General features: G+C 50.8%; 1 long non-coding RNA gene across 1 annotated transcript; it reads left to right on the top strand.

Annotated features, from left to right (window-relative positions):
• The first annotated feature begins 429 nt into the window (after positions 1 to 429).
• LOC148183502 (uncharacterized) lies at positions 430 to 3,823 on the top strand. Its single transcript, XR_015773481.1, has 3 exons — positions 430 to 562; positions 914 to 1,016; positions 1,333 to 3,823. It is a non-coding gene; the product is annotated as an uncharacterized LOC148183502 (long non-coding RNA).
• Positions 3,824 to 7,394: the final 3,571 nt, after the last annotated feature.

The following is a 7,394-nucleotide window of genomic DNA, read 5'->3' as shown; positions in this document are numbered from 1 at the left end:
CCCAGTGCAAACCCCGCCGAGAGCTCCAGAGCTCTGCAAAGTTAAAAGTGGGGGTGGGAGGAGAAGAGAAATAAAACCATCAGGTGAGGCAACTCTATCGATTGGCATTTTGTTTTATGTTTGGCACGCAGGAAAGTCATCCCAATAAACACCATTTGTCTTGCCCAGCCATGGCAGTCGGGGTTTAATTGCTCGGGAGCAGGAGTGGGTGGCAGAGAAGGGGCGTGTCTGAGGTCCATCAGCATGGAGGGCTGTGTTGGTCAGCAGAGCACAGAGCACGGGCATCTCCTCCCACCTGCAGGGCTGGAGACAGCGGGCAGAGTGTTTTCCATCAGGAGAGCAGGTGGAAGTCCCAGGTGGTTTCCAGCAGCTGTGGATCAGGTGTGTAGGAACATCCCCGGAAGTGGTGGTGTTGGGCCAGTGTGGGATGCTCCTTGCTGGTGCTCATCTCCTTCCAGCAACCTCTGTCCTTGGAAAAAATCCATCCACCAGGGGCCTTCCCTGACTCTGGTGCTGTGCAAAGGGAGAGAGCTGGGCTGCAATTTTCTCCTCATCAAGCCAGGTAGGTGCAAGAGATGCACTAAAAAAAGGGTGTGAGCAGAGCTGGGATGAGCTGCTGTGCTCAGCAGATGCCCTGTGCAATGCCTGGAGGAGGTTTGGTGAGCAGAGCAAAGGGTGAAAAAAGCACCAGTGCTGCCAAGAAAAAGGGAGCAGCTCAAACTTTGTTGGAGCAGAGGCTCTGAAGATGTGGAGGAGGAGGAGGAGGAGGCGGAGGAGGAGGAGGAGAGGGAAACAGCTCTTCATCCAGGCTCTGCAGGCAATGAGTGTCAAGTGGAAGAAGGATGAAGGGCACCAATTTTGTGAATTGCTGGTTGTGAGGTACTTGGTGACTTTTTGAGTTGGCTTTTAACAGGGAGGAGAGGCAAACAGGGAGTCCTGGCTGCAGTTTGGTTGTCATGAACATCGCCTGATTTGCCATAACTCTCACCTGGAGTCACAGAGACCTGGAAGCAAAGGTGGGTTTTCCCTGTCTACTGGGTGGGGATGGTGGTGGTACTGATGTGATTTCACCTGACTGAAGGTTTTATCACTTGGGAGAGGTTTGAGCAGACCTGAGCTGCAGAAATAGAGGCAGCATTTGACATCCCCCATGGGATCCCTGTGGGAACAGCGGCCAGTGCTGTGGCCAGGAGGGACAGGCAGTGCAGCCAGGGGGAAAACAGCATTTTAATAGGAATGAGGGAGGCATGATGGGATCACCGGCTTGGTGGAGAGCTGTACATCCCTGCTGGAAAACCTCCCTTCCCCACCGAGCCTCTCTGTTCCTGGCAGGCCTGCACCTAAAGCAGTCTCACATCACCTTCTGAAAGGACCTGGAAATACCTCCTGAGCAAGAAAACTCCAGCTTTCATCTCCAGCCAGACTTGCAAAGTCAGCCTGATGACAAGAGATGTGCCAGGATAGATGCCAGCCCGTGAGCAGGGCTGGCACGTTGTTGAGATCCACCCGATGTGTCCCCAGCCTGTGCCAGGGCCAGCTTGGTCCTTGTGCTGGGATCAGCGGGCATGGCTGAGACACACAGACACCAGAGCCCCCTAAAGCACTGCCAGATGTTTTATGGGCTGCTTGGAAACAGCTGGAAAGCCCTGTAATACCAGTGCTCGGTATTAGTTACTGCTGATGCAGCTGAGAGAGGAAATAAGGGGGAATTGCAGCTCTGAGAGATGTTTTGGACATCTCTGGTCCAACATCAAGGGTGGGTTTGTGGAGCACAAGGCAGCTGTGGCTCAGGAGCGGGAAGCAGAAGGGCTGCTGGACTCCTCCATGCTGGGAGATGATTGTGAACAGCGTGGAGCATGTTGGAGGGAAAGAGGTTGTGATCTGAAATGTACTCCACAAATGATTCAAAGAAAGCTGCACTAACCCCACGGCTGCTCTGCCTCCCACTGAGCTGTTGGCTGAAGATGTTTCCATCCAAGGATGAATTGGGGTGGATCCTATCCACTATGTGCTGGTGATCACTCGCTGTTAGCTGGATCAGGAAAGAGGGGTCTGGGACAACGTGTTGGATCTGAAGCCTTTGATGGGGGTATCCAGGCAGTGTTTGCAGCCCTTGTTTATCAGGCTGAAAATAAAGAACTTTAGAAAAATCTCAGTCTTTCTTTCCCACTGCAAATTCCCCATTCTGGAGTCTCTGAAAAAGATAAAGGTGTTTGTGTTCCTGCACGGCCCCCAGGGAAATGCTCCTGCCCTGGGCAGGAGGTGCCAAGGGCGGTGCAGATGCTTTGAGGAGGAGTTGCTGTGCGAGGGAGCTGTGAGAGGTGCAGATGTGGTCACACATCACCCGCGGTGTGTGCAGGGAGGAAATATCAGCTGAGGGCAAAAAAGACATTTTGACCTTTTGGAAGAGCTGTCAGTGTGAGGTGGCTGGGGTGCAGTGAGCCATTTAACAGAGCAGCTGAATCCTTGGGCTGAGCCACGCAAGGACTGTCCCAGCAGAGGAGCTGCTTCTCCCAAGAAGGCTCCCAGTGTTCATGCTTAGATGGTTCCTCTAAAGGTTAATTCTCACCGGCAGCATCTGGAAGAAAACTCGGAGCACTCAGAGGGAACTCAACCCACTCCAAAGCATCTTCACGTTTGTGGTTCTTTTTATCTTTGTTTTTTAAATGTTAAAATTTGTTCTTATTCATTTCTGAAGTTAAAAATAAGGAGAAAGGCAGCCCTCCCAGCTGGGCTCCGAGCGCAGAGGCACAAAGACCCAGCCGTGCCGCTGCCGGAGTCAGAGCGGTGGGCTGCGCTTCCCCCCGCTCCAAGGTGGCACAAGAAAGAGCTCCTGCAGTCACCTTATTTTTTTTTTTCCAAGAGTTGCATTGTTAAACCCTTCCGTGGGGAAATCCAGGGAGTGTAATTGCTCTGGTCTGACTCTGCCCGCTGAGCCGCCTGAATTAAGTGGGTGTTTTGGCATCCTGAGCTGAGCCTTGTGGGAAGTGACCTTCGCCTTCTGCCGCTGCTCTCTGCAACCTGCCGCTAATTAGGATGGAGAGAGCCCTCCTTTGTTTCCAAATAGTGGTTTACCTCTGTCTCGGCGTTCTGCCGGGAGCTGCCCGGTGTGACTCGGTGCATAATGAGCGCCCGGGCTCCAGCGCCGCCGAGTGCGCCCTTCATCTCCGCGGAGCCGAGCGGGACAGAGCCCGGCGCCAGCCTGTGCACGGCACAGCCCCTCATTAGCCAGCACCGCAATTAACATCTCAAACGGCGCTTTGTTATAACAGTAATAATAATAATAATAACAATAACAATAATAATAATAATAATAATAATAACAATAATGATGATGATGATGATGATGATGATGTAAACCCCACCATTTCCCTGGCGCCTTTCATCCGGTATTTGCAAACTTGGGAGCGGCACCAACGCCCGTGGTGTCACACAAGGGTCATCACTGGAGCCTGTGGAGATGGGCCGGGTTTGGGGAGGTGTCAGGGGTTCACAGCTCCCCCAAAGAGTCACAGGATGGTTTGGGTTTGGGTTGGAAGGACCAGAGATGATCCAGTTGCCACTCCCGAGCCGTGGGGCAGGGTCACCGCCCATTAGGGATTGGATTTGCCTGCTCTTGGGACAGTTTTCCCAGGTCTGTAATGGCCTGAGGCTCCAGGCACTGCTAAAAGGGGGAATGAGGAATTTCTGCCTTTTGGAAAGACACTTCTTTCCAACCTAATAAAACAAGGACAAAGATGATCAAGTTTTCAATGGTAAAACTCAGCAAGTCTCCTGCAGGAGAAACTGTAATATGGGACACTTAGAGGGTTTAAGGCAAATTTACTCAAAAAGCGGATTAGCTCTGGAAGTTCTGTGTGAACACCCCCACGGAAATGTAATCCGGTTTATCGGCATTTGTGTTGGAAATGAGCTTGGTAAACCCAATTAGTGTCACTTCAGTTCTGAGTGAGAACACTGCAGAGATTTCCTAACTTTGAAGCAATGAGCTTTAAATTCACACCTTTAACTTTATCCAGTGCTCCCCTTGAGCAGTTTGTCACATCTGCCGACAAGGGGACAAGGAACCAAACAGATTTATGGGGATGTGTGAAAGACCTCTGCTCTAGAAAAACTCAGACCCCAATTCTCCTGAGACATCTTGGATCAAGGGGATCCAACCCGAAGTGGGTTGGAGACGTGTGTGCAGACAGCCCAGCTCCCAGGAGGCCGCTGGTGCTGTCAAAAAGGCAACTTCAAGCAGTGTCTGCTGCTGCTGCAGATCCCACGGACCCTGTGGCAGGCTCCTGGAATGAGCAGCTCACCCCTGGCCACCTGTGGAACCTGCTGGGCAGAGGGAACTGAGCGGGCAGAGCAGGGCAGGTGTTGTCCTGGGATTGCCTGAGACCATGCTTTGGTGGCAGGACCTGATCCCTCTGGGACAGCTGTGTAGGAGGAATCCCTGCATGCCTTACATGCTCCCCATCCCTATGCTTCTCCCTGCATCAGGAGCAATGGGAAGAGCTGGGATGTGCCAGGCAGTGAGCAGGTGCTCAGAGGAGAGGTATGTGCAGAGAGTGATCCACCCTGCAGGGCCTTGGGGTGAGAAATCCACATCATCTCAGCCTCAGCACCGTCCTGCCCAGGCTTAGGGAAGGGGTCTTGCAGGCCTGGCCGGCTGCCTTGGGGCAGAGCAGCTGCTCAGGTGATGATCTGCATGGAACAGGAGCCAGATCCCATCTGGCTCTGGCTGGGTGCTGGCTGTGCAGGACCAGATGTCAGCCAGCTCTTGGGCAGCCCCAGCTGATCCCCTCCTGGCTGTTCCCTGTTCACTCAGTCTCACCAGGGAGCGAGGGCGATGCCTCGTCCTCTGCGGGTGCTCCCCGAGGATTACCTGGCGTGAGCTTTCTAGGAACTGCCAGCCAGCAAGGGAAGTGCTTGGCAGGGCTCAGACTGCCCACCTGCCGTGTCCTTCTCTCCTCACCAGCTCTCCCTGAGTCCTTAGATGCTGCTGAGAGATATCAGAGCTTGGATGGCAGCGCTGAGTTGGCAACTTTTAATATTGCTGAAACATAATCAGCTTTTGCTTCTACAGCAATTAGCATGTTATTACCCATAATGTTTTGCATGGCAATTTTGCTGTAAACATTTGTACTAATTCACCATAACCTAATTATTTTTATGACACATAATTATGAAATATTTTTGGAGGAGGAATGGCTTAATTTTCTATTTATACCATTATTTCCTGGAAGTGTCAGTTATTTTTACATCAGGAAACAGCATCTCCCCCCTTCCCCAATTAGCCCTTTCTATTTACTGCCTCAGCTTGCCTGTAGAGCGCAGTTGCTGGGACCACATTCTCCTGGAGCTGTGTGATGGATTCTAGGAGAGCCTAATTCTGCTGTAATTTGTGGGAGCGTGATACGTAAAGGGAGGAAGGTAACAAGTGGTTTTCTTTGCTGCTCGGTGGGTGGATGTGATGATTCCCAGTTACAGCATCTGCCAGAATGACCCTTTCCAAAGTATTTAAGGAAAGAGGATGTGGTGAAGCTGTTGCCTAAGGACCACGTTTTTCAGGAATGCCAGCACCCTGAACTTGGAGGCAGGACCTTTTGAGGGAAATGCTCTTGAGTTTCATAGAACCATGGAACAGGCTGAGCTGGAATGGACCCACAAGAATTGTAGTCCAACTCCTGGCCCTGCCCAGGACACTCCAACAATTCCACCCCGTGCATCCCTGAGAGCATTGTCCAAACGCTCCTGGACCTCTGGCAGCCTTGGGGCCAAGCCCAGTCCCTGGGGAGCCTGTTCAAACCCTGGGGGAAGAATCTTTTCCTGATAGCCAACCTAACCCTTCCCTGGCACAGGTTTGGACCTGTGATCTATTGATCTATTGTGAACAAGATCTATTGCCCAGATCTTGGCATCCTTGGACCAGAACAGCTGAGAGTCTCCCCAGCCCACTCTGTCTTCCAACCTGCTGTGATTGTGCCAGTGCTGTGAGCAAGGGCATGGAGGGTACCAGATGTGTGTGGGGATGCCTGAAGGGTCATGGGAAACATCTGGGCTGTGCTTCAGGCTCCAGAGAAACATCCCAGGCCTGAGCTACAGAGGGAAATGCAACATGAATGTCTGGAGTGCAGCCGTGGTGAGCCCGGCCTTTAGGGAACCCTGCAGGATGACGGGAGAGGGGGAGTTGGATCCCTGCAGCCAACATTTAGTGGCAAGGGGCCTTCCTTAATCGAATTCATGGAGGCACCATGTAGAAAATTCCGAATTCAGGCTTACTCCTAACGAGTATGAAGCTTGGCAGGCTGAAAGGCTTGTATATCTTGTCTGATCTCCAGTCTGGAGAGGTCTCAAAACGGAGCCATGTGTAGCACATTGACATCTTAAAAGAATTTCTTAAAAGGAAAAAAAAAAAAAGGCATTTCTAGATGACTGTATGTCATATAAATGAGATTTATTTCAATGCCTGTCATGATAGTTGAGGCAGTAACAAATCCAGTAATTGCTGGTGCTCTGGTCGTGTATGCTCTGAATGTTTAACTCAGAGCTACATTTTTGCAGCAAGTCTCAGGTTATTGAGTCAATCCCTTTCCCATTTTTCCTGTCTCCTGGCTGGTGAAGGTGGAGCTGCACGGTGTGTTAGGCACATTGGGCAAGGGGAGTGTTGCGTGCAGGCTGCTGTCTCGGAACCTGCCCATAATTACCTGTTAATTGTGTGTAACTGATGGGGACCGTGGAAATCGGGTTAGGAAAAACTCACTGGCATTTTAAAATCATTCTCAGTGCTGGGTATTAGTGCACAGTCACACTTCAGGAAAACCTACAAGTAATCAGAGGTGCAGGGCTGAAATGATACTGTGGATTTTTGGGACTGGGAACTGAAGGGGGTGGTTATGTGAGGAATTTTAGCAGCTCTTTGCCCTCCCTAAGTACCAACAGACTCCCTCCAAAGTCACTTGTCCAACCCTTGTCCAGCCCTTCTTGAACCAGGTGGCTTTGTTCTTTGGTTATTCACTGCCTGTGAGAAAAGAGAAGGTAACTTGCCAGGTTCTTTCATCTCCAAACCCCGGTGTTATCCTTGATCTTTCCACAGAAGTAATGAACTGAGATAGTGTAAAGACTATCTCATGAAATATCTTGAAAATGTAGTGAACTCTGCACTGGGTTATGATTCAGCTGATACTGCCAGATCCTTAGCAGAACTTGAATATTTTGTGCCCAGCTGTCACTGTGACTTTTTTTTTTTTTTCAGGATTATGCATCAACAAGGTTATTCTGTGCACCAACAAGGTTATTCCAGGCATCAACAACAGTTAAAAATGTGTCATAACTTGATATGGTGTTTGATGTCTATCAGCTGAACTCCCTTAAAGGCACCACCTTTAAGGCATCTTGGGCAGGGA

The sequence above is a fragment of the Pseudopodoces humilis genome, chromosome 11, assembly GCF_049639895.1.
Source record: "Pseudopodoces humilis isolate 2021_Gansu_Grassland_sample_001 chromosome 11, ASM4963989v1, whole genome shotgun sequence".
Lineage (NCBI taxonomy): Eukaryota > Metazoa > Chordata > Aves > Passeriformes > Paridae > Pseudopodoces > Pseudopodoces humilis.
The sequence above is the reverse complement of the archived record's forward strand: the minus strand, read 5'-3'. Positions and strand labels throughout refer to the sequence as shown.